This window comes from Peromyscus maniculatus, chromosome 19 (genome assembly GCF_049852395.1).
Source record: "Peromyscus maniculatus bairdii isolate BWxNUB_F1_BW_parent chromosome 19, HU_Pman_BW_mat_3.1, whole genome shotgun sequence".
Classification (NCBI taxonomy): domain Eukaryota; kingdom Metazoa; phylum Chordata; class Mammalia; order Rodentia; family Cricetidae; genus Peromyscus; species Peromyscus maniculatus.
Window position 1 is genome coordinate 43,665,015 of NC_134870.1, and position 25,955 is coordinate 43,690,969.

Below are 25,955 nucleotides of genomic sequence, written 5' to 3' on the forward strand. Positions count from 1 at the left end.
CACTTCAAGTCCCAGAAATCAGCCTTGGCCGAGCTTTTTGCTGAGCAATCAGTCGTTCATCGCCTTATCTGTCAGGAATTGCACTGGCCATTTGCAGTTCCCAATGCTGAGCTACCCCCTCTTCCTCACTGCTATGCTGTTCCTCATTCTCCAAGGTCCAGATCAGCACCTTGCCACTCCACAATCCTTCCGACCGACAAATGTCATCATAAACACCCCAAGTTACTGCCGTGTTCGTTCCTCCATCTTGGGGTCCACAGGCACCGTCCAGTGATGTCCCATCCTTGCGGGGACTTGCGCTGCTGCTGGGCTCTGCTGGTTCCAGTTCCCAGAGTTGCAATGTGCTCTGCTCTCTGGGGTCCCAGCTTCTGGAGCTTGGACACCTTCTTTCCCAGAGCTGTGGTCAAGCTGTTTCGTGACCCACCACTGTCGGAACCACAGTCACATCCCAACCTCTTAGGTTTAAGCTACTGGGATGTGTCACAGAACATCAGGTCCCAGCTTCGTGAAAGAATACTTCTACTAATACCTCAAAAACTGAACCTGTGCCTCAAGCCTCACATGGTACAGTAGTTTTGTAAGACCCTGAGTGCAGACATCTACCTTTATAGCCAGGTTAAGAATTTGTGCTTTTAGATTTCAATGCCTCTGTGACTGCCCATGGACCATAGCAGATCCATCACATAAGACTCCCACCTGAAAGAAGCAAAGTAACAGCAGGATCCCTAAAGCCTTTGATCTAGCCATCTATGCAAATACGGTCTATACCAGGAACTCCAACAACTTAGAACACAGAGGTACCTGGAGCCATCGTCACTAATGCTGATCACAGCTGAAGTGGCTGCGTGACACCCACACCAATGTGACCACACAGAAGTACAGCCATTACCCTGCTCAACAGGAGTGTAGGTGAAAGTGTTCCTCTACAGTGGCCACTTTATGAAGTTTGGAAGAGGTGACTGACCTACTAGATGCACAGACATCAACACAGGGACAAAAGAAATGTGAAAAAGCTAGGGGTTATGAATCCACCAAAGGAGCTCAAAACTCCAGTAATTAACCCCAAGGCATGCAGGTTACAACCTGCCTGAAAGAGCTCAAAATAGGATCTTAAAGAAACTGAATGAGACACAACAGAATAAAAATAGATACGACCCTGAAATGAGGAAAATAATGATCTACAACAGAAAAACAAAAGCATATTTATAAGAACCAAACAGATATAATAGTTGATGAATCAATAAATGAATGAAATAAAAAAAAATACAGAACTCCACCAAAAGTCTAGATAAAGCAGAACACATAATTTGTGAATTTGAAGACACATCTCTTGCTATGATTGAGTCAAATGAAAAGGGAATGGAAAAGACAGCCTTGAAGTAATTTAAGTGTTCCCAAGACTTAGGAGAGATGTGAGCTACTAGATCCATAAAGCCCCAAGTAGATCCTGTTCTAAAAGGTCCCTCTTTGAGACATATTGCAATTAAATTCTCAAAGGTCAGACAGCTGGGCAGAGTGGTTCATGCCTGTAAACAGGATACACAGAGGCAGGTAGATTGACATGAGCTGGAGATGACCATCCTGGCCTGCATAGTGAGGTCCAAGCCATCCTAGGCTACACTATAAGATCCTGTCTTAAAAACAAAACAAGCAAGCAAAAATTCAAACAAAAGCTATTAAAAAAAACCTCCAAGTCTAATACCAATAATTTAAAAAGCAACAATTGAAAATTGTCAAATAATAAGCAAAACTCTACCTGCAGATTTCTTAGCAAAAATCTTGAAGATAGAAAGTGACTGAGACACTATTCCCAAAGTGCTGGGGGAAAAAAGGATACCAACTTAAAAATTCTATATCCTGCAAAATGGCCTTTCAAAAATGGAAGAGGAACAAAGACTTTTAAAACTTTTCACAGAAAACTTAAAGGAGTTCATTACAACTAGACATGCCTTGTAATAGAAACCTAAGAGAGATTTTAAGGGTGGTAGCTATTGTCGTTAAAATATATACAATTATAGATAAATATAATAAGTAGAGTTGAGCACATAGTTAAATCCAGAACACACTAATGCAGTGATTACAGCTTGCATTTATGTGTCCACCCACCACACTTGTCTTGAGAAGGCTTGTGGATTATAAGCAGTGCTCAGAGCTGAGGCTCCTGAGAACTGTGTGAATCATGAGAGCCCTGTCTTTAACAATTTACTAATCCATCAATGAATGCAAAGATCTGAACAGATGGCTAGCATATGCTCCCACTGTGGAAGGTGAGGACTAATTGAAGGAAGTAGGTTGCCCTCAAAGGATACACACACACACACACACACACACACACACACACACACACACACACACATACTGGCAAGATTTTTCTTATTTTTGTGAGGTTTGGAGGTGAACAGTCCAACCACTATGATAGTTGGCCTCACCTAAGGGCTATAGCAACAAAATCTAACCCATGAGGCACAAATAAACCTTCTCTGCTTTTGTGTTATTTCTTTTGAGTATTTATCAAAGTGGTGGAAGACTACCAAAACTATAATGCTAAAACATAAATCACATATATCTCTAATATAGAGGTGACAGCTCAAAGAGTCAAAAACAACTAAAACCATACTAACTTGTTAAGAAACATTCAATAGAAATATGTAAGATTGTGTCATCGTCAACACAAATTATGTTGGGGTAATACAAGTCTAGAGTTTTTGTGTGAAACAGAGGCAGACTTGTTATCAGCCTAAAATCACAGATTATAAGATGTAAACAACAAGAAAACCACAACACAAAATGTACAACAGATGTACGAACAGTGGAATGGTGGAGAAAAGGAGGAAAACAGAGCTGTGGACAATTGTCAAGTCACGCGGCACACAACACAGCGAACACGAAAGAAGACACAAGCTACCGAGCTACTGCAAAACAGCAAAGATAGTGTGAAGTTGGTCTTCCTCCATAATCAAGACGGTAGCTGTGTTAAATTCTGAAATTAAGGTATAAAGAGCGCCTTAATGGATTCAAAGCAAATGGAGATCCAACTATAACCTACAAAACATCCACTTATGGCTCATGGACACGTGCCAGGTAAAAGTGCAAAGATGGAAAAAGAGTGTCCATGAAGATGGTAACAGAGACTAGGGTGGATAATGGATATACCTGTGTCCTATGAGATAGGCTTAAAAATCTTTAAAAAAAATTACAAAAATCAAATAAGATTGTTATTTAGGGCCTAGAGAGGTGTCTCAGTGGTTACGAGCATGTAATGCTCTAGCAGGGGCCCTTAGTTCAGTTCCCAACACCCATGCCAGGTGGCTTAAACTACCTGTAACTCCAGATCTAAGCGAGGAAGTCTGATTCCTTTTTTTAGCTTCCATGGGCATCTGCATGTGTGGCAAACACACACACACATACACACAAATAATAAGTCAAAATATTATTTTTAATGATAACAAGGAAAATTCACAATAAATACATTGATAGCCAAGTTAGAGCACTTAAATACATAACAGAAACTAACAGATATAAAGGCAGAGATGCATAGTGATACAATAAGCAAGTGATTAAAATATCTAATACCTACCATTCTAATAGCTAGATAATCCAGAGAGAAAATACTAGAGAAATTTCAGTTTATATCAAATGAACCCAACAGGACTATACAATACTGTCTCCACTAATAGCAGAATGTACATTTTTCTCTAGCACACGTGGAATACCCTGTTCAAAGTCACAAGGCAAGCCTTAACAAATTCACAAGGATTGAAACCATTCATAGCATTATCTCAGACCATGATGATATGAAACTAGACATCAATAACATTAGGAATTTTGGGAAAGCCACAGGTATATATATAATGTTTAATCATAATTGAGAGACAATAATCATAACTGAGAGACCTAGGCACTTAGAGAAGCATCCTTCCAGTTGTGTGTGTTTCTTGACAGAATTAAGTAAGGAAGACAGACTTGCCCAGAGTGTGATAGACTGCAAGTTCCAATGGAATAAGAGGGAGGAAGAACAAAGCCAGGACTCAGCCATTCCTTCTCTCTCTGCTCCTGGCCACCATAAAGGGCCATAACCTTCTCCTCAGAGTGAACTCAAAACCGTGAGTTAAAATAAATCTTTTCTCCTTTAAAGTTGTTTTGTCAAGATGTGGAGTAATTAATATAATGTAGTAATTATAAAACATGCCCCTGTATAACCAATGAGTCAGAAGGAAATGCAAGCATGTCTTGTGACAAATGGCTATGACATTCATGCTAGAACTTCTGCACACAACAGAACCAGTTCTAAAACATGTTTACAGTAATAAATGACCACATTAAAGAGAGATTCCAAATAATTAGTCTGATAGTTTCCCTCGAGGAACTAATAAATGTAACAAAGTAAACCCAAGACTGCCAGAAGAAAGAAAGATTAATAATCAAACGAGAAATCACGTGGAAAACAGAAGAATCATAAAAAGAGTGAGGGACTCTTTAAGAAAATGAAAATAATGAGCGCGTGGTTACCCTATAAAAACAAGGACACACACAAAAATAAAAAATAAAAAAAATGAAAGTGAGCAAATTATGAAATAAAAGGAACAAGGTGGATTACTATGAATGATCCCATGCTGACATTAGATAACCTAAAAGAAATAGTTGCTTTTTAAAAAATGTTTGATTGAGTCAAGAAGAAACAAAGGCCTGAACAGATCACTAACGAACAAAGAGATTGGAGAGTAATTAAAAACAGCTCATCAAAGAAAAACTCCAGGAGCAGATGACATCACAACTGAACTCTACTAAGCATTAGAAGAATAAATATCAATATTTCTTAAGGTCTTTCTAAAAAAAAAAAATAGAAGAACAATTCCAAATGCATTCTATAGCACCTTGATGCCTAGACAAAGACTTAACAAAAAGTAAATGTATAGGCTAATTTGTGTGGCAAGTGTTAACAGGAAAATAAAAACAATATCAAGTTAAGTCAAATAATACGTTTATTATCCATGTTTCATGAGCAAGTGGGATTTATCCCTGGCATGCAGGCTGGTTTAATATGTACAAAGCAATATGAAAGACCACACTGACTGAATGGCAAAACACATAGAATAATATCAGTTGGTGTAAAAAAGCATTTTTACAGTTCACTGTCTTTCTTTATAAAACTCTTTATTAGTTTATTTAGTTTAGGCATGAAAGGAAATTTCCTCCACATAATAAAGACATTTGTGAAAAGCTCACATCACAGTCAATGGGAGGAATGCCAAGCTTTCTCTCACGGAGCTGGCATATGGCTGAGGTGACTTCTGCCTTCTTTCACCAGTATAGTACTGGAAACGCTGTGAAAAGCAGTTAAAGAAGAAGATGAAGCAAGAGGTGAAAACCTTTAAAAGAAAGAGATAAAATCCCGCTGTACAGAGAGCATCATCTCTGATGAACGGAAGTGCAAAAGCTTTGCCAGAGCCAACAGTAGCAGCAGCTATTAGATCTGAAAAAGGAGTTCAAGATCACAGGACATGAATCACTGCACAGCCCTTGATAGCAGGTCAGCTCACAAACAAGGACCAAGCTGAACAACGGCACTTACAACAGCATCAAAGTCAGTAACTTGGGGATAAAGTTAATCATGAATGTGAAACACCAGTAAACACTGAAAAATACAAAATATTGAAGAAGACACAAATAAACAGAAAGTCATTCGATGCTCATGGATCAAAAAATTTAGACTGTTAAAATATTCATGGCACATAACAATATATATAGTTATATATTTAACTATATAATATACATTACATAATATATATTAGTCTCAATCAAATTCCTAAATAGCATGCTTTACCAAAATGGGAAGAAAAAAAAAAACGCCGAAATTTTATGGAACCAGAGACAAACCTGACTAGCAAAAGTCATTCTCAAGGGAAGAAAAGTTGGAGGTATCACATTAAACATACTGTATTAAAATTACATGGTAAAATCATAATAATCAAAACCATTGGGTAGCTGCATAAAACTTAGAAGCTATTAGGATAGGACAGAGATCCCCCAAATAAATACAAGTCTACAGGCACAACTCTTTTTTAAAAGGACACAATGATGAAAGGTTAATTTTTTTCAATAAATATAGATGAGAAAAATTGGATATGAAATTGAAAATAATGAAATTGAATCTTTACATACAAACTCAAAAGTGGATTAAAGACCTAAATATAGGATCAGAAAGAATAAAACTCTTTGAAGATAGCATGGGGGAAAGCCTTCTAACCGCTGGCCTTGGCAATGACATGTTTGTATATAACACCAGAAATATACTCATTGTAAAAGGAAAAATAAAATTAATGGAACTGACTCCAACCATAAAACTTCTGCATAGCAAAATAAATGATAAACAAAATGAAACTGTAGCCTCAGGCTGGGAAAATATTTGTAATCCATATGTTTAATAAGCAGTCAATGTCCAAAAGATGTAAGAACTCACATGACTGTGAAGAATTATCCAGTTAAAAATGAGCAAAAGAGAGATTTCTTCAATGAAAAAAATAACAATTGCCAACAGGCATTGAAATTTACTTATCATTAATCCATAGGTAAATGCAAAATGAAGATTGCTGGGAGCTACCACATGTCACCGACTAGAGTGGCTGTTTCCTAAAATCAAATCATCAGTGTTGGCCAGGAAGTAGAGAAAAGACAGCTCATGTCTGCAGTGAGTAGAAAAGCAGACTGGTACAACCATTATAGAGGAAAGTATGAAGGTTTCTTAGGAAATTAAAACTATATGCTTTCTTTTGGGTATCTACCTCAAGAAAATATAAATACCATTATAACTATCTGCAATTCCCAGGCGTCCACAGCTGCCAAGATCTGGAAATAAGTGTCCAACTGGACGAATGCTCTCTCTCTCTCTTTCTCTCTTTCTCTCTCTCTTTCTCTCTTTCTCTCTTTCTCTCTCTCTCTCTCTCTCTCTCTCTCTCTCTCTCTCTCTCTCTCTCTCTCTCTCTGTCTCTGTGTATGTGTATCTGTGTCTGTCTGTGTGTTATGCAATTATTATTAGCAATAAAGAAAAACAGTGTCTTCCCATTTGTTGTAACATGAGTGAGACCAGAGGACATTATACTAAGTAAAATAAAACAGACCCACAAAGACAAAGGTCTTTCTGGAGACTTCTAGGGTGGTATGGGCTCTGCCTCATAAATACAGGGACATCAAAATGGCAATGGACTAGCGACATATTGCATCCCATGTAAGATGGGATTGTGAGCCATATGACAACTGACATATGGCTTTGTTGTGGATGGCAAGATATGCAACGGAGGCTAAGCTGTCTGCTCAGAAAGAACGTGTGTGTGTGTGTGTGTGTGTGTGTGTGTGTGTGTGTGTGTGTGTGTGTAAGAGAGGAATTTCAATGGGAAAGGAATGTGTGGATGCTGTCCTCTACATTAACCTAATTTTGGCAGGAAATGCAGAAACAAGAGAGAATGAAACGGAGGTATTGGCTCGCCATTTTTACAGCTGGCAAGATGTAAAGAAAAGAGCACGAGTTATATTTGTGCTAAAGATCTGCTTCTCAGATTGCAGGGGAAGAGTTGGACAATGAAGAGGCAGAGGATAAGGTACAAGTAACATTAGATAGCTCTCTAGCCCAACGCTTAAAGCAGAGAAAGGAAAACTCCATGATTCACCAAGTAAATGATGGTCTGGTGAAGAAAACTATGATAATTGGTGACTGCGTTGCCTCAGAAATACTTGAATTGAGGAAGACTTTAAAGTGAATGAAATAGCTTCTCACAGCTTGGTTCGGGAGGCAGTGAAACTTGGGGATCGATGGGATCAGTCTACATGGCAGAGAAGCAGAAAAGCTGGGAAATGTAAGGACCCATCCTTCCTTGAGACAAAGGCTGCAATCATCTGCAGCAATCCAGTAGAAACAAGTCTGTTATAAAGGCCTGCATGGACTTGATTATCACTGGCTGAAGTCCCCATGAACATCGAGGACTGGAAGTCTAAACAAAGAGAAGATGGGCATTGTTAGACGCAATGAGCATGAGAGAGGTGGTATTTGATGTTCAGTTCACTGGGTCAGGCAGGATTGTGTGCAAGGAAGTTTAAGATAGGAGTTCATTCACACAGGTTTGGGGCTTCAGTAGCTTTCCTGAGCCTGTTGGTGGGACATGGTCTTTAACAGGTCTAATTGATCTGAATGATTTAGACTGGCATGTGAGTCAGGTTCATAAAATGTTAAATCAGTCAAGGGGGAACAGACAGGAGGAAAAGAGAGAGAGAAAAAAAAAGGAGGAGCCTGTCCCAGTCCCTCAAGCACAAATGTGCCAATATTTATGTAACTCACATTCCTAGGGAAAAAATTAAACCAAATGGCAACTGCCTTTGAATCATCCACACTCCTGTAAATAACCCCTATCTCCGCCCCTGTAAGTAACTACAGTGGGATCATTGCTTCTGGTCTGCCATCAGTGCCCTATCTAGGGAGAATGTCCATTTGTTCACATTGCCCCAGACAGTCATGCCGCTGAATCAGGCATTGGAATGAACAGAAGCTCTTGTTTATTTCTGATAGGAGTACAAAACGAAACAGACACCCTGAAAGCTGTCTTTCCAATTTCTTTTTCAACGAAAGCAAACATTTCCTCACCATTAAACCAAGAAATCCTACTCCTTCATGTCACCCAAGGGAGCAGAACCCATTTTCACACAAAATCCCGCACTCATCTTCCAGAGTGGATTCACCCATAGCCATCAAAACTTGAACAGCATCCTCTAGTATATCCTGGCAGGACAGTGTTTCTGTAATACTGTTGTTGGATTTTATTTGGGGGTCTTATTCGATAGACTACCATTTCTTCGTAGATGATTTGATAAAATATCACTACACATCATTTTTATATCTAGATAATCTGTTTTTCTATAAACATACAAGAATTTATTTCTCCTTTCCGTGCTACTTTTCCTCTGTTTTTTTCCCCTTATCTTCCACATTGTCTTTTCTATGAGCCACTCAGCATTGATTCTTTCTGTTATTTTTCTGTAGCCGTTCTCCAGATTTCCAAAATCATAGGTAAAGAACCTGTACAGGATGAGGACCTCTGCTCTCAGTAGTATCACAGATAAAGAAATGTAGGCAGAAAGGGACACAGGATGGTTCCAGAAAGTTAGCTTTTGAAGTTATGTTCACTGTGCAAACAATCCATGCTGTGAAGGAAAGTTTGTATGTGGTTGGTGGAAAAAAAAGGGTGATTTCCATGTTCTAATTTATGTTGACTTTGGTGACTGTGGCCTAGCACATCTTCATGTGCTTGAGAGTCACTAGGGACCTGATAAAAATGCAGATTCTGATCTGCTCTGTCTTGGTTAAGTCCCCAAGTTTTATCATTTCTCACAAGTTCCTAGGAGATTTTAATGCTGTAATTTGATGGCCTATTCTTTAAAGAGCATGGATTCAGATAGCATATTCCTATCAATCATGGGTATTTTAAATATTCTCAATAAAATAGGAAATGTCAAAATATATTTTTGACCCTTCCTGGATTATCTATATATGCTTTTGTTTTTTTCTTTTTAGGACTAAGTAAAATGAAATCTACAAAATATATTTCCATATTACCATTTTTTTCAAAAGGTAAATATATCAAGTTTCTTCTCCACAATGTAATTCAGAATTCAAAATTTGTTTTTACTACCTCAGAAACAGTTTTGACATTTTGAAACCACAAAGTCATCAATTCGACTTTTAATTACACCATCATTGTGTGGTAATCCCTTACTCTTTGAGATTTGATGAGGTACAATCTTGAGCCATAGGCTTTTGTTGGTGGCTAGTTTTTAGCGTTAGCTTGACATGTGCTAGGGTCTTCTGAGACAAGGGAACCTCAACTAAGAAAAATACCTTTAACGATTGGCTGGTAGGTGAGCTTGGGAGCATTTTCTTGATTGGTGATTGATGTGGAAGAGTCCAGCCCACTGTGGCTGTGGGCTATTCCATCCTTGTGCAGGGTTTCTGAGCTGAATAAGAATTTAGGCAGAGCCGGGCGGTGGTGGCGCACGCCTTTAATCAGGCCAGGTGGGTCTCTGTGAGTTCGAGGCCAGCCTGGTCTACAGAGTGAGTTCCAGGAAAGGCGCAAAGCTACACAGAGAAACCATGTCTCGAAAAACCAAAATAATAATAATAATAATAATAATAATAATAATAATAATAATAATAATTTAGGCTGAGCAAACCATAAGAAGCAAGCCAGTAGGCAGTGTTTCTCTAGGATTTCTCTGCAGTTCCTACCTCCAGTTTCTTACCAGGAGTTCCTGCCTTGTATTTCTGCCCTGACTTACTTCAATTATGGACTGTGAAATGGAAGCATAAAATGAAATAAAGCTTTTCCTCCCCCAAGTTACTTTTGGTCAAGGTGTTTTATCACAGCACCAAAAACCTTAAGACACCCTGTTGTCACCAGTATGGTTTGCAGGCAAAGAGTAGCATGCCGAAAGGTTCTCTTTGAAAGGACACTGGACAGATGACTGGGTTGGTAAAGCTTGGCTCTCAAGCATGATTCTGGGAGGGGAAAAGAGTCAGGCCCAGTAGCACAGACCTATAATCCTAGCACCTAGAAAGCAAAGACATGAGGATCCCCAGGGAAATTGTTTCTTAAAACTTCGATTCCCACTTATGCAAAAATGGTGTCTCATTTTCCTCTTGGGTCGACATGAACTAAAGCAGCCGACAGCCTGACCTTAGTTTTCAACACGGATACTATCTGAAGGCCTCTTTTAGTGGCTGAAAACTGGATTCACTTTGTGTTACAGATATTTTAAGTGATTTTTTATGTTGTTAAGCTTCACGTGCCCTCAGTAACTGCAGCCCCATTGCCAGATGTATTTGGTTATACCAATCTAAAGTGGAATTTGGAAACCAAGGTTGTGAGCAGGACTTTGCTTTGTTCAAGAGAAGAAGAAGGCAGGGAGTTGAAGTGGGAAGAAAGAGTGGGGGGCGGGATTCAAGTGGGGGAAGGAAGGAGACAGACGAGAGAGAAACATTTCTCTTTCATATTTCCCCTTGTCTTTCCCATTTTTCTTTTTTTTTCGGCAACCCCTCTCTCTTCTTCTGTTAATATCTTTCCATAGCTGTTATTCATACTTTGAATGCTCTTCTTCCAGCTTGCCCTGAGAGCAAACTTTGCTTTAAGGGAGTCTAGCAGGCAATTCCAAAGTATCAGCTCTGATTTCCTTTTTACTTAGTACAACTCTCACACTAACCTTGAGTTTCTGCTTTTCTGTGGATGGGACCTTGTCTGCCACCGATGCTGTCTCTCTTGACCTCTGGTTGCTCTCCTGACTACATGCTCAGGTCACTCTTCTATTTGGACAACGTATGATTGGAGTCTCACACTGTACTCAGCTTCTACTAACCATCTGTCCTGACTTTGGCTTCTAATGGGGGTCACTGGCTAGGTATTTTCGCCACCCTCAGTTGCTAGCCTGTTCTTCTGAACATTACTGGCACTTGCAAAGAAAACAGTCATGTATAAATAACAGATACTTATCAAAAACAGAAAAGTGGTCAGTTAGTTACTTGTCTCATTTCTGTGACAAATAGCCCAATAAAAGCAAATCAAGGAAAGAGATTTAAGATTTTCTTGGCTCAAAATTTGAGGAGATACTCTATCATGGTGAAGAGGCATGGTAGTAGGGCCATGAAGTGTCTGAACACATTTAATTCACACTCCAGAAGTAAACAGAAATGGATGCTGGTGCTCAGCTTGCTAGCTCCTTTTCCCACTTTTTATTCAGCCAAGGATACCAGGTCCTGGGATGGCATTGGCCACAGGTCCTCAGTTAATCCTCTGTGGGGATGCCGTCATAGATATCCCACAGGTGAATCTCACTAATGTCCTAGAGATATTTCCTAATGCAACCAAGTTAGCAATCAAAATCAGTCAGCACAATTGGTGAAGAGCATCACAACAACCTACAATAAATTACATTTGGCAGATTCATTGAGTTTCAGAAATCAAAATGTCTCCTTTATAAATAAATGTGTGTACACAGTAAACATTTTACCATGAAATACTGACCTAACATGTGTTTGACATTGAACATTGCCTTGACCATTAGTGCTGGCAGCTGCCTACTATATAGGTCTAGCCATTATCCTTTACCGTTCTAGTTTGCTTCTGATGGAGCAATTCCTCAACTGAGGTGACTCTTCCCAGGTGACTCCCATGGTGTCAAGTTGGCAAAGACTCAACAGCACATTACCAGATCCTCCTGTGGTGTGTCAATCTTCTTCCCACTTGCTTCTCTTGTTTCAAACAGCTTCATGACACATTAGTTTCCTGTGAGACTATTGGGGAATCCGCAGGCACTGTAGAGTTCATGCCTGTAGCGTTTTACACATACACACACACACACACACACACACACACACACACACACACACACATTCACACAGGAGGGGGGAATCTTAGGTGTTCATGTGATTTTTTTTTTTAATTCGTAAGAAGAAAGCAATGATTTTAGGCTCACTGATTTCTAGACATAAAGCTTTAGCTGTGGAAGAAAAGGCAATCAAGTAGGCTTTGAATAAGCATTTATTCTAGAGCATCTGGCCACCATAAACTTGGAAGTAAGGAAGAAACCCCATGTTAACAATGGCCACTTTCCAAAGAACAGTAAGAGACATATATTTAAAAAACAACAGGAGTGCAAACCACAGTCATCTGCCTCGGGACTGAAGACAGCAGAGTCCCCGAGGACGCCGATAAGAAGCCCGAGGTTATGCATTTGAGTGCTGCCCGTAAAATCCAATTTAATTAAGCAAAGGTTCAATTAAGAAAACAAATATGACTTCCACTCTTATTTTTAATTTTATGGATGAAGAGTAAAGCCTTGGAAATATGAAAGAACCAAATAAAGTCATCAAATAATCATAACCTAAACTCGTTTTCTGGTCCTGGTCTGTGGAGTAATAGAGCAGAGTGCCATTTGGCAGGCAAGAGATAAATACAAGCAGGCTTCCAGTCCTTGATTTTGCCTTAAGTGGCAAAATGCAGATGCGAATACGACTCAAAGAGCTTGAGTTGATAAACAGAGATGCAATTGTTTTTCTTATTTATTGGCTTTGTGAGCACATCTTGCTTAGCACAAGGTGCTGTGTTGAAAAACAGAGAGGCCATTACAACCCTCAAGTGGAGACATTTGAGAGAGGAAGCCATGCAGATTATGCTAAGGTCCTTCAGAAAAGAAAGGATCTGGTTTAGAAGCATGTGCTTGGAAGAGTTTAACTAAATAAGGGAAACAGATCTTCCGTGGCGCTATCCCATCTGCCAGGATGCCAATAACATGCTCAACCTGAGCAGAAAATGTTGGCTGAGGCCCTGAAACACAGTAAGATGCTTCAAACCAAACTGATGAGCAGTATTATCATTACATTTTAAACTTTTTTCTGGGTGAAGGACTGTGGAAGCAAAAAAAAAGAATTTTAAGAGAAATGCCATGACTAAGGCGGGCAGGGAGTGGGGGTGGGTGGGTAGGGGGATGGTTTAAACTGATCCAGAGAAACTCAGTGTGAGGTCTATATCATACTTTTTACATCTTGAAACAAATCCAAAATTGTGTTGGTCTTTCCCCCTCTAAGCTGGGAGTGTTTTGTGGCTATGTTTGTCTGTACATGCTAAATAGGCACACACCAAAACGCTGACGACAAAACTCTTGTCTGTCTCCAGTACATCTTTAAACTAATTTCTTTTCCTTTCCATCATCATTAAGAAAGATTATTTAAACAGAGGCATAGTATACTTTGTGAATATCCTACCCTGGGACTAAAATTAGCAACTAAACCCTCAAATTTAAGCCTTTCCAGGTTTGAGATCTGATCGCATTAACCTTTCTACCAGGTTTCCTGCTCTGTTGAATCTGATCGTCCCAGGAGATGGGTTGGGAAGGATCGCTAGTGTGGTGGGGGGAAGGAAGTGGTCAGGAAGGAAGAAGCACACATTTGGCAGAGTGTCTCTGTGCGTACAGTGGCCCTACTCGGAGCTGGAGCACACAGAGCTCCATTGTTATCACATCTAAAAGTATAATTTCAGAATGGCAAAAGACTTATCAGCTCAGAAGTGCTCCATAACCTTGCAGAAATTCACTTCACAGGGAAAGTATACCAACTGAGCATTTGGAGGGGCATTTATTTATGGGGTATCGAGTGAATGGAACCTGGTCCCTGATTTTATTAAGAGATCCATCTCCCTTTTGCCAAGTCCCGTCAAGAGTATGAATGAAAGTCCTTATAGTGTATATTTTTTAGTATTTATAAGCTATAGCTTAACTTTTTATTGTCTGGTTGGTTGATATAGGTGTTCTGAGTCAGCATCCCCCTCGGTAGTCTAGGTTGAACTGAAACTCACTGTGTGCCTTAGGCCAGACTTGAATTCATGGCAATTGTCCTGCCTCAGCCTCCCAAGTGCCATCACTGTAGGCGCGGGCCACTACTGTACTTGATGTCAATAAATCAGTCTGTGTGTATGAGTGTACATGTTGGTGCACATATGTTCATGCACATAGGCACATGTATGTGTGCATGCATGGGGAGTCCAGAAGATAACCTGAAGTGCTGTTGCTCAGGAGACATTCACCATTTTTTTAAACAAGTTGTGTTCCTGAACCTGGGCCTCACTGAAGGTAGGCTGGCTGATGAGGCAGATAGGTTGTCCCTCTATCCGGGTCTCTCCAAGGCTGAGATTACAAGCTTGTGCTAACATACTGGGCTTTAAAAACAAAACAAACAACCAGGAAACATGAGTTCTGGAGTTGAGTTCAGGCCCTCCGGCTTGCGCAGCAAACACTTTACATACGGAGAGGTCTCTGTAGCCTTACAAATTAATTTTCCTTTGAGATAGAGTTTCTCTGTGTAGCCCTAGCTGTCTTGGAATTCGCTCTGTAGATCAGGCTGCCCTGTAACTCAGAGATCCTGCTCACCTCTGCCTCCCAAATGCTGGAATTAAAGTCATGCACCACCACGCCTAGCTTATAAATTAATTTTTAAGAGCAAATTTTATTTAAGTGAAGTTGAAGATGTTTAAAATTTGAAAACAATGAAATGTCATAAAACATAACTTTTTTACATTTCCACCATTAAGTGTTTTTTATTGTCCATGTAAGGAAAGATTAGTAGCACATTCCACGTGTATTATGTCTAGAATTACACATTTTGGATGAACTGTTTAATATTTTAGTGTATGCTTCAACTATTATAGGAAACAGTTGTGACAATAAGATCATTGGAGACACGGGTAGGAACACAAAATGGGGGGCAAAGAACCGAAAAGGTTTTGTGTACGACAGGAAATTTTCTATTGACATGCAAGATCCTTGTGCAGTCCTGCTGTAGAAAAAGAAGATTTTATCAAAACTTAAATTTTATCTTCTCTATCCCCATGCTACTTTTAATTGTAAACTTGACACAACGTAGAATTACCTGGAAAAAATAGTCTCAAGGAAGAGCCTTCTAGATCAGGTTGGTTTTGGGAGAGGGGTGGGGATTGATTGTCTTGATTGCCTTTATTGATGTGGGAAGACCAGGGCTCAAGGTGGCAGCACCGTTCCTTGGTTTGGGGTGACCGATTGCACAGAATTAGAGAGGTCTAGCTGAGAACTCAGCAGGCCCGAATTCATTTCTCTGTGCTTCTGACTAGGGATGTGATGGACCAGAACTTTTGAGTTTCTGCTGCTTGGACTTCCCTTACTATGATGGATTGTACACTGGAATTGTGAGCTACAGTGGACCCTTTCTCTTTGGGTTGCTTTTCGTTTGGGATGTTTGATCACAGCATCAAAAACGAAAGCTAGGTCAATATATCAGCCCAATAGCGCTTCTTCCTACATCTTCTTCTACATCAGCCCAAAGCCCTTCCTTCATTTCAGAGGGGCATTTCCTTCTAAGACGAACAGGAGCTTAGCCAACAAACCTTAGCCCCCTCCTCCCCGCCCCAACTGTAATCATCTTGTTTTGAGGACAGAGGACAAGGAACATGAATAAGGAATATAACGGCTTAGTCACTGACAGGGTGATAAGATATTGTGCGCATATCTGATTAGACTGTCTGGCACCACGGGTTCCTCAATAAATCTAACATTTGCTATTTTGTGATATGCATGATCCATCACTAAAGCCTGCATCCTGTAGGGATGGACCGCTGTTGACCTTAGTCCAATCCAAGGGTGGTACCCACACAGAGCTCGTAATGCTGCAAGGGAAATAGACACATAATAATGAATTGTAGAGGAAGTTCAATGAAAGGGTGCTATTGTTGAAGAACAACAAAAATACCCAGCCATAGGTCCATCGCCTCCTAGGAACCACTCTTACTGGAGCTGTATAAAAGCTATTTCATTTACCTTCTAAACTAAGAACAAGTGGGTTACAAAATACAGACTAGAGGCAGAGAGATGTTAAGTAGCTTGCCATGCGTGAATGTCAGTTAGAGACAACATTTTTGGTGGTTTTGTTTTTAATTAAAATATAATTTCATCAGTTCTCACCCCCGTCCATCCCCCACAGCCCCACTCACTCAAATCCATGGCCACTTTTAGTTTAGTTATTATTGTTACATAATATGTGTGTGCATAAATACATAATCTGCCAAGTCTGTTTAGTGTTGCTTTTATGTATTTGATTTCAGGGCTGACCTCTCAGTATTTGAATAAACAACTAAGCAGGTGGTCATCCCTGGGAAAGATTAATTCTCCCTCTCTCGGCACCCTGACTGTAGTTCTTTGTCTAGGGTTGGGGCCCTGTGAGACTTGTCCCTCTCACATTAGCGTGTCTACTGGTATGGTCATTGTTTAGGTATTACTTAGGAATCTGTATTATTAAGTTATTATAAGTATAGCTTCCCCGCCGTTTTTAGGAGACACAGTCTCACAGCAGCCTTCCTGATCCTCTGGCTCTTACAGACTTTCTGACCCATTTTACACATTATTCCCTGCCTCTCATTCCCTGCACCTCCGGTGTAGGGGTTGTGTTGTAGATGCTTCAGTTGGAGCTGGGTACCTCATGTTCACTTGTTCCCGGACTTAGAACAGCTGTGGCTTTCTGTGAGGATGTGTGTAACCGTCTCCTTGGAGATTGAAACATTCCTTCCTGTGGGGAAGCTCTTTAAGAAGGGACATAAACAACTAAAAATAGTTTCCGGAAGTCCCTGAAACGGACCAGATTTGCTTGGACCCTCACTCCCAGGATAAGCAATACATCACTGAGAGTCACTCTCAGACAGGCCAAGCCACAAAGATTCTGAGAGGATCCAAGCTGCACAGAAGAACATCCGAAGCCAAAGCTGCCTGGAAGAAGCAGAGACCAGCTGGGCTGCTTAAAAGTGATTTCAAACCAGAATGACTTGGAAAGGACACTCTCTAACCTGTGGAGCTGGCTGCAGGCTGTGTAGTGTGCTGGAGGCTCCCTGCTTTAGTGACCTGTCACCCATGCTGGGGTGGCTGTTGGTGATGCAGCCATTTGAGCCATTTCTGCCCCTGTAAGTAACCCCAATAAAAGTCATTGGTTCATCAAATTGGACTTTGGTGGTGTCCATACTTTAGTCTGTTGTGGGCTCCCTATCTGTGGTGAGTAGACGTGCAGTGTTTCCCCAGGGAAAACTTTTTTCACACAACAGAGGTTCTAGGTCTGCTTCAAAGAGAAGCTTCTTCAATGAGGGGTGAGAACTATACTTACCTATGGGTATAAGGTTAACTATTCAGAATGTAGTTAGGAGTTACAGTTTACCATGAATTTACTAGTTTAGTGAAGCAGCAGCAGTAGGCTTTCCTCTAAGATCCATGATGTCACTAGTTGTGGGAGACCTGCTCCCACTCCCCCCCCCCCCCCCCGGTACTCTTGAGGAGAGAGGGATGAGAGATTTAAATAGAAGGATAGAGGGAAGAGAAAAAGGCAGAAACACAGGAGAGCCTTGGGTCTGGATCGTTATCCACCGGCCCCTTCTGACTCGCCTAAAGGGCTTTTTATAGGAATGCCATGGGGGTGGAGCAAAAGACACTCCCTAGCACAGGCAAGTGCAGACCTTTCCAAACACCTGGTAACCATGCACATGGTCAAGCCATCCTCTAATGCAGCTCTGCTGGGTAAAGCAAGCTCAGATCTCACTAGGAACCTTTGTGGGCACCCACAACTAGTCTCAGGTAGTTGGCAAAGTTTACTGCTGGTATTTGGCATGATTTCTCTCCTGCTGAGTGGGTCTTAAATCCAGTTAGACAGCTGTTGGCTACCTCCAAGATAGGAGTGCCACTGTTGCACAGGAATCTTTCCATACTCATTACTGTTGTGGCCCATAGGCATCACAGGTGAGTAAGACCATTGGCTGCTTTCTTCCCTTGGTAGATTGCACAGCACCTTCTGGTACTATGAAATCTGGCCTTCAGGGATGAGGTTTTTAAACATAAATCCCATGAGTATAACGAGGACTCAAATACTATTATACATTCTCGATGTGTTCACAGGTGACATCCCGTTTTTATTATCCTAATACTCTTGCCAGGTTTAGAATTTCAAAATAGTCGTGTGTGTGTGTGTGTGTGTGTGTGTGTGTGTGTGTGTTTTCGAAAACAAAGAAGCTGTCTAAAATGTTTATGGAAACATGAAAAGCCAAGAGGAGCCCTGGCGATACTGCAGAAGATCATGGTTGGGAAATTTATGAGTGGATATCAAGATACATCATAAATCTACAGTTACTAAAACAATATGGTGTTGGAAGAATGGAGAAAGAAACCAAGGCAACATTGCAGAGGAGTTGAAAACAAGCCCACATCCAAATGGACCTTTGATTTATCACAGAAATGGCATTGCTCAGAACTGGAGAGAAAGCACCCATTTTCAATCATGATAACAACCTAGAGTGAGGAAAATGTTATTTTCATCTCATTTCAAATTCAAACATCAATTCCAGGTGTGTTGCACATCTAAGTATGAATATTTCTAGATTATAGAACAAGGGCATATCTTGAGGAGTAAATATATACTTTTTAAACAGAACATAAAAGTACCAACCATAAAGAAAATATTTATAAATTAAATTGCATAAAATCAGATTCTACTTATCAAAATGTATAATGAGACATTAGACAGAATGTAGCAGACGTTTGCAATATGTGTGTCTTCTAAGGATACATATTCAGACTGTAAAGATGCTTTACAAATCAGAGAGAAAGATAACACAAGGAAAACGGGCAAAATACTTGAGCAAGTTCTTCGTCAAAGAGAGAGCATCCAAATAGAAGATCGGTATGAAAATAGACTAAGATTTATTAGTCATTATGACAACGCAAAACCACAAAACCACAGTGAGCTGCAGTAACATACCCACTATAGTGGCTTTAACTTCAAATGTCCACTGCTAGGCATTAGTATGGGTGTGGGACTCTTACAGCTGGATGAAAGACTGGAATAATTTGACCATTTTGGAACAGTTGTGTGCTGTGCACATTAAATATGAAAATTCTTATTCTATAAGTTAGCAATTGATTCCTAGATATGTACCCCAGAGAAATGCACATATACACATAGAGTGTATTGAAACACAGGAACGAAAGTGTTCATTAGCAGGATTACGTGTGATAGTCTTAAATTGGAAACATTGCTCATTAATAGTAAGAATATTATATTATAGTATATTTATATGATGAAAGCTGTTGCTGTTGCTCAGCCAAAAAAAAAAAAATGAATAAGCCCCATGGAACACCACTGTAATAAATGAAACAAGAAAGTCAGACCCCCAAGGCACACACCACTCCATAGAATTAAAAAACATGCCAACTGGTGTATGGTAGAGATGCCAGGATTGTGGCTGTATCCTCTCTGGAGCCTTTGTGAGTGTCCCTACTTCTGGACCCACTGCACTGGGGTTAATAATGCCATTTGTCAGATGTCTATTGAGACATACAACTTTGCCTTACATACTTTTGTAAACATAAGCACGGTGATTAGAATTTTTAATCAAACACTAGTGGGATAGGGAATTGAGGAGGGAGAGCTAGGAAAATCTCTGTGTGGAGGTGCCACTTGAAATGGGCACTGGAGAATAAGAGGCACACAGCCAGCAGGATGGGAGGGAAGCAGGGGCGGGGACCTTATGCTCTTTGTAAAACTGAATACCCTCCCTCATTTTCATACTGACAGGGAGTGGCTTTTTTAATTAATTTCATACTGAACTTGTCAGATGCCAAGGAACAGGACCCTGTGACACAAAATTGATGCACCTTCATGGACTGCAGGACTCCAGAGGATTCAGAAGTATGAGATGCCCTGGAATGCCATAGACCTGCCTCTGGTACCCATTGTTCTGCTCTGTTTCTGTGCATTTGACTTTTTTTTTTTTAATAGTTCACACACGAGATCCTGTAGTAGTTTTCCTTCTGTGTCTGATTCATTTTACTCAGTGTAATGTTTTCCAGAGTCATCCACACGGCCTCAAATGGCAGAATCTCTTTCTCTTTAAGGACTACTTCTATTTCAGTATACACGTATTTTCTTATCCTTTCATCTGCTGATGGATGTTTACATTGTTTCCATATCTTGGTAATGGTGAATAATAGTGAAAGATTATGAAGGAACTCTGCCGGGTAGTGACTGCATGCTCTTTTGGTGTATAACCTGAAGAAGAACACCCAAGCTCTATACTAGTTTTGTTTTAAACTCTAGACAGTTGCTTTGGAGATTCTAGAAGGTGAGTGCAGCTAGTCTGTCCTCTCCAACAATAGAAACAGCTTCATGAGGGATGCATGGGCAACCAGATCACCATCACAATAATGTTTCAAACTATTTAAACGAACATCCCATCTGTTGGCCACAATGGCTGTGCCATATTGTTTCCAAAGACATTCTCCAAGGGCTCCCTTTTCCTCCGCTCCTCATCATTGGCCTTGTCCTTTCGACAGTAATAGCCATGCTAACTGCTGTGAGGTGGGCACTCATTTGGGTTTGCTTTGTGTTTTTCTGGTGAGGGGGAGGTTGTGTAACTTCTCCTGGGTCTTCTAGCCATTTTTATGCCTTACTTGGCAACATTTCTACTCAGATTCTTTGCTGGCTTAGACATTATTTTTAGAGGATCATTTTGCTATTGAGTTCTGAGAGTTCCTTACAGATTTTAGAGATTAACTCCTGAGTACACATTTGCTCTGGGTCTGTAGATTCGTTTTATTGTTTCCTTTGCTGTGCAGAAGACTTTCAGCTTAACATTGCTTTTGTTGTTTGCATTTCAGATGTGAACACCAAGGAATCGTTGCTAAGGCCAATGTTAACTAACTATTTCTCCATGTTTTCTCTTAGTTTTATGTGTTCAGGTCCCCATCTTGGGCTTTGAATCCTTTGGAGATGAGTTCTGTGCACTGTGTGAGCTCAAGAGTCAGTTTCACTCTTTTCCATTTGGATTCCCTATTTTCCCAACAGCGATGTGCCAAGAAACCATCCTTTCCCTATTATGTCTTTTTGGTACCTCTTGTCAAAAATTAGCTGACTATATAGGTTTTGATTTATTTCTGGACTCTCTATTCTACTCCACTGAGAGTCTCATTATTTTCATATGGAAAATAATAAAATATTACAGAGTTATGGAACCTCCAGGCTCCAAGCAGAATAGCTGAAAAGTTTTAAACTATTAAAATAGGATTCATTATATTTTACCTTACAGCTAAGAAAATGGAGTGAGAATTAAAATAGCATCAGTAATTTTTAAGTTCTTCAAGAAGCAAAATAAAACTATTTGATACTAATAAGTGAAGCTTAATTAAATCATATTTTAATAAAGCCTTTTCTTTATACATGCAAAAATTTAAGTAGAAAAATTAACATTTTGGGACTTACACCCACAGTTCAATGATAATAAAGTCTTATTTAAAGTATATCATAATTACACCATTTGCAAACATTGAGCTCCCAATATGAACACATGAAATTTTCTCTAAAATTAATACATTCCAACTTATAAAACAAAGACAAGAAAAACAAATGAGATGCTAAAACATAGCTGTGGAGAGAGATATCCTGGAGGCACACACAATTAAAAGAAAAAAATGGAAATTATATAATCCTCATCACATTATATTGCTTGACCACGGGCATCACTTGGCAAAGGACTGGCCAAAGTAGTAAGAAGAAAATAGAAAATGACCACAAAAAAAAAATCTGATTATAGCTAGTTGCAAAATGCCTGGTGATAGTACATGTGTGCCGTACGTGTGTGTATAAACCTGTTTATTAAGGTCACATGATCAGATAGCTGTGAAAGAACAGAGTAGACAAGACAAGCAACAGTATAAGGTTTAGAAATTTCTTTCTTTTTAGACATAAGTGATAAAGATAATATTAGAAGAGTCCTAGATTTGAGACCTGACTCTAGAAGTCTCACCAAGCCATGCTCTGCCATCCGCTATCACCAGAGTCCAATCCGACAAGTGAGTGCTGGTGATGAAAAAAGGGAGCCTATTTTTTGTTTAGCCAGGAGACAGGTAGAATGGCTCAACTCTCCCAAAGGCCTTCAGCTAGGAGTTGAGCAGTTAAATAGTGTGCTAACATTAATAACAGATATTTAATCTTAAATACCATATATGTTTTATTTTCTTTCAGATAGGCTAAGCCATCAGGAGATTGCCTATAGGACTCTTCTTCAGACAGGCGGTGCAGCCTCTCTGCTGGTGAGGAGCTGGGCTATCATTATGATTTTGAGTGCATCAGGAACACCTGGAGGAAACCAGATCATAGCTGTAGGGAGCAGAGTAACCTTGACTACCTGGCCACAACCGTTGCAGGAGGGCTGGCTGAGTCTCGGTGTTCCAGATGACCTAAATGAGCCGGCAAAACCAGCCTTGCTGAACTCTAGGTGATCTTGCTCACCTGCAGTTATTTTCACTTAGGTCAGGGGAAGGGTTTGGTCACCTGAGACTCAAACGAAAACTTGTGGTTGATGAAATATGAGACTTGTTGTAGCTGGAGTTTTCTCTCTGGGTTCCGCCAAGCCCCGGCAGTCCCTTAGCCCACTTATAAAATAAACATACAGACGCTTATATTATTTAAACTGTTTGGCCATTAGCTCAGGCCTGTCATTGTCTAGTTCTTACACTCATATTTAGCCCATTTTATTAATCTATACTTTGCCATGTGGCTCATGGCTTATTGGGACCTTACATCTTCCTTGTCCTGGCGGCAGCTCCAGCCATCTCCTCCTCTGCCTTCCTGTTCCCTCAATTCTCCTCTCTGTTAGTCCTGCCTATACTTCCTGTCTGGCTACTGGCCAATCAGTGTTTATTTATATAGAGCGATATCCACAGCACTTCCCCTTTTCTTCTTTTTCAAAAAGGAAGGTTTTAACTTTAACATAGTAAAATTACATATAACAAAACAATTATCGAGCAAGAATTACAGTTACAATATTAAAGAAGATATCCTATCTATCTTATATTTGTGAGTTTAAGGTTTTATATCTAACTTATCTTTTATCATAACTAAGGAAAATTGTAAGTATCTAGTCTTCAACCACATCAAAGACCTCAGAAGGATATAATACTACCTGAGAAATGGGAGAAGGATGCAAGCAACTTTTGGGAGTCTTGCAGGGTAGACAGAGACAGCTGGCAGCCTGGACAGTCATCCAAAGTTCTCTTGTAAAGTTGGGGCATCTGTCTTCAGCCCACAGGCTTAGAGTCTCTCAGTCACTTTTCTCTGTGTCCTGTAGAATGTCTGGCAGTTTCCTCTGCAAAGCAGGAACCTGAAGGACCACTTTGTCAAGCAAAGTTCAGTGGTTACCTTCTATGGGTCCTATATGTCCAGTTGATCAAGCAGTACAGGCAAGAACAGTTTCTTGCCCAAATGGCTATTTTTGCCAAGGTGAAGATAAACTCCATATGGAGTATCTTCAATGCCCATCCTCCTCTCTGAAGTAAATCAGTGCTGCTAGGAGCAGACATGTCTCACTGTCCAGAAAGTCTAAATTTTTAAAACATTTTAAATGCCATATTCTGTAGGTCTTTGAAGTGTTTGAAGATTACCTATCTATCTGAAATATATCTATGTATACCTAGAAGACTTAACTAACATGGCTACAAATATGATTATCATAGATGACTAATTATTAATCTATTTCTTAACTATCCATAACAATTTTTAAATGAGTTATATAAACATAATACCTCAAACAAGAATAGAAATATACATAGTATAACAAAATTAAGCTTAAACTTGTATCAATAAACTAAAATCCATAGCAATATAAAACATTTCAAACAAGTTGTTACTCTTTAAAAGTAGGTTCATTAATCTACACTTTCATCCTATTATATCTATATCATATCCCCTTTTGTTTTTTAGAAAGACTTTGTATTATAATCAACCTGTTTTAAATAAAAATGTTGTTGTTGTTGTTTTTTGTCTCACACCAGAGGGCTCTTTTGATTTGAGACATAAGAATCTCTTAACCTTTTTTTTAAAAAAAAACAACAACAATATGTCTGGGTTTATAGAGAGAGTGAGCCAATTCCATCTCCAAAGCCAGCTTGGTATATTTGGGAATTTGGGTATAGTTTCTCTTACTACTTCCTGCTAGAAGGGGGCGGTGTATCTTATGGGGACACAAAGAAAATTTTAGGACTATGGAGTAGTCTATGAGGGTGTATCGTCTGAGCCAGTTGCCTTGAAATGGTTTTGAATGTTGAATCATCTGGGCCGTGGTATCATTGGAGACCTTTCAGGTGGTCTTGGCTGGTCAAACCTGATGTATCTTAATCTGGAACAAATCCATAGCCTCTGGCTTTCTGTGGAAACAAAAGCAGAGCCTCCTTTCCAAAGCAACATATCCTTATATCCAAATTTTGAAGTCAAGGTACCTTTAAAGTATACATTTTGGCATAACTCAACAGTTTTTATAATCAAATGTTTTTCTTTAGTTACGAATATCAAAGACAACATAATTCAAATTCTCTGTGTGATAGCCATCTTTACATGACTTATTACCTTTACTGTTTCTTTAAAGACTTTATTTTTAAAAACTATCTGTTTATATAACTGTGTATATTCATTTTTTTCTCTCTTTCAAGCCTACATACATTTTTATGTACATTGTAAACTATTCCATCTGAATCAGTCTTATTATGAACCTATTACTTTAAACTGCAGCATTCTAAGACTGAAACGGCGCTGTGGCTGCTGGCTCCACCCATTTCAGCTTCCCAACATGGCGGTGGTACATTTTCTGCCAGCTCTGGGAGCCATCAACTCTCAGAAATAGTGGGTCTATGCTTCTATCAAAGCAGCGTGTAGCCCAGAAACCTCTTTTTATTTTGTACTAGCAAAGGCTAAATCCACCATGCAGCTTAATGTGCCACTTGCAAAGGCCTCATTCCTGCCATACTTCAGGTTGAGCACACACATCAGGAACCACCATAGTAGATAGTAGCTCAAACACGCAGGCTGCCACTAACTTGAAAGAGACAACTAGGAACTGTTTTTAGCTCCGTTTTAGAATATTTTTACTCGGGTTTTAGGTGGAAACTCTTGCCCCATGTTGGGCGCCATTTGTAGCTGAAGATTTTTCCTCCGGGTCCCACCAAGCCCCAGCAGTCCCTTAGCCCACTTATAAAATAAACATACAGACGCTTATATTATTTAAACTGTTTGGCCATTAGCTGAGGCCTATCATTGTCTAGCTCTTACTCTTATATTCAGCCCATTTCTATTAATCTGTACATTGCCACGTGGCTCTTGGCTTATTGTTACCTTACATCTTCCTTGTCCTGGCGGCAGCTCCAGCAGTCTCTCCCTCTACCTTCCTGTTTCCTCAATTCTGCTCTCTGTTAGTCCCGCCTATACTTCCTGTCTGGCTACTGGCCAATCAGTGTTTATTTATACAGAGCGATATCCACAGCAACTTATAATTAATTCTTAGAGTAAAGTTTGTGACTGGTCTACCTGGAAGGTGTGC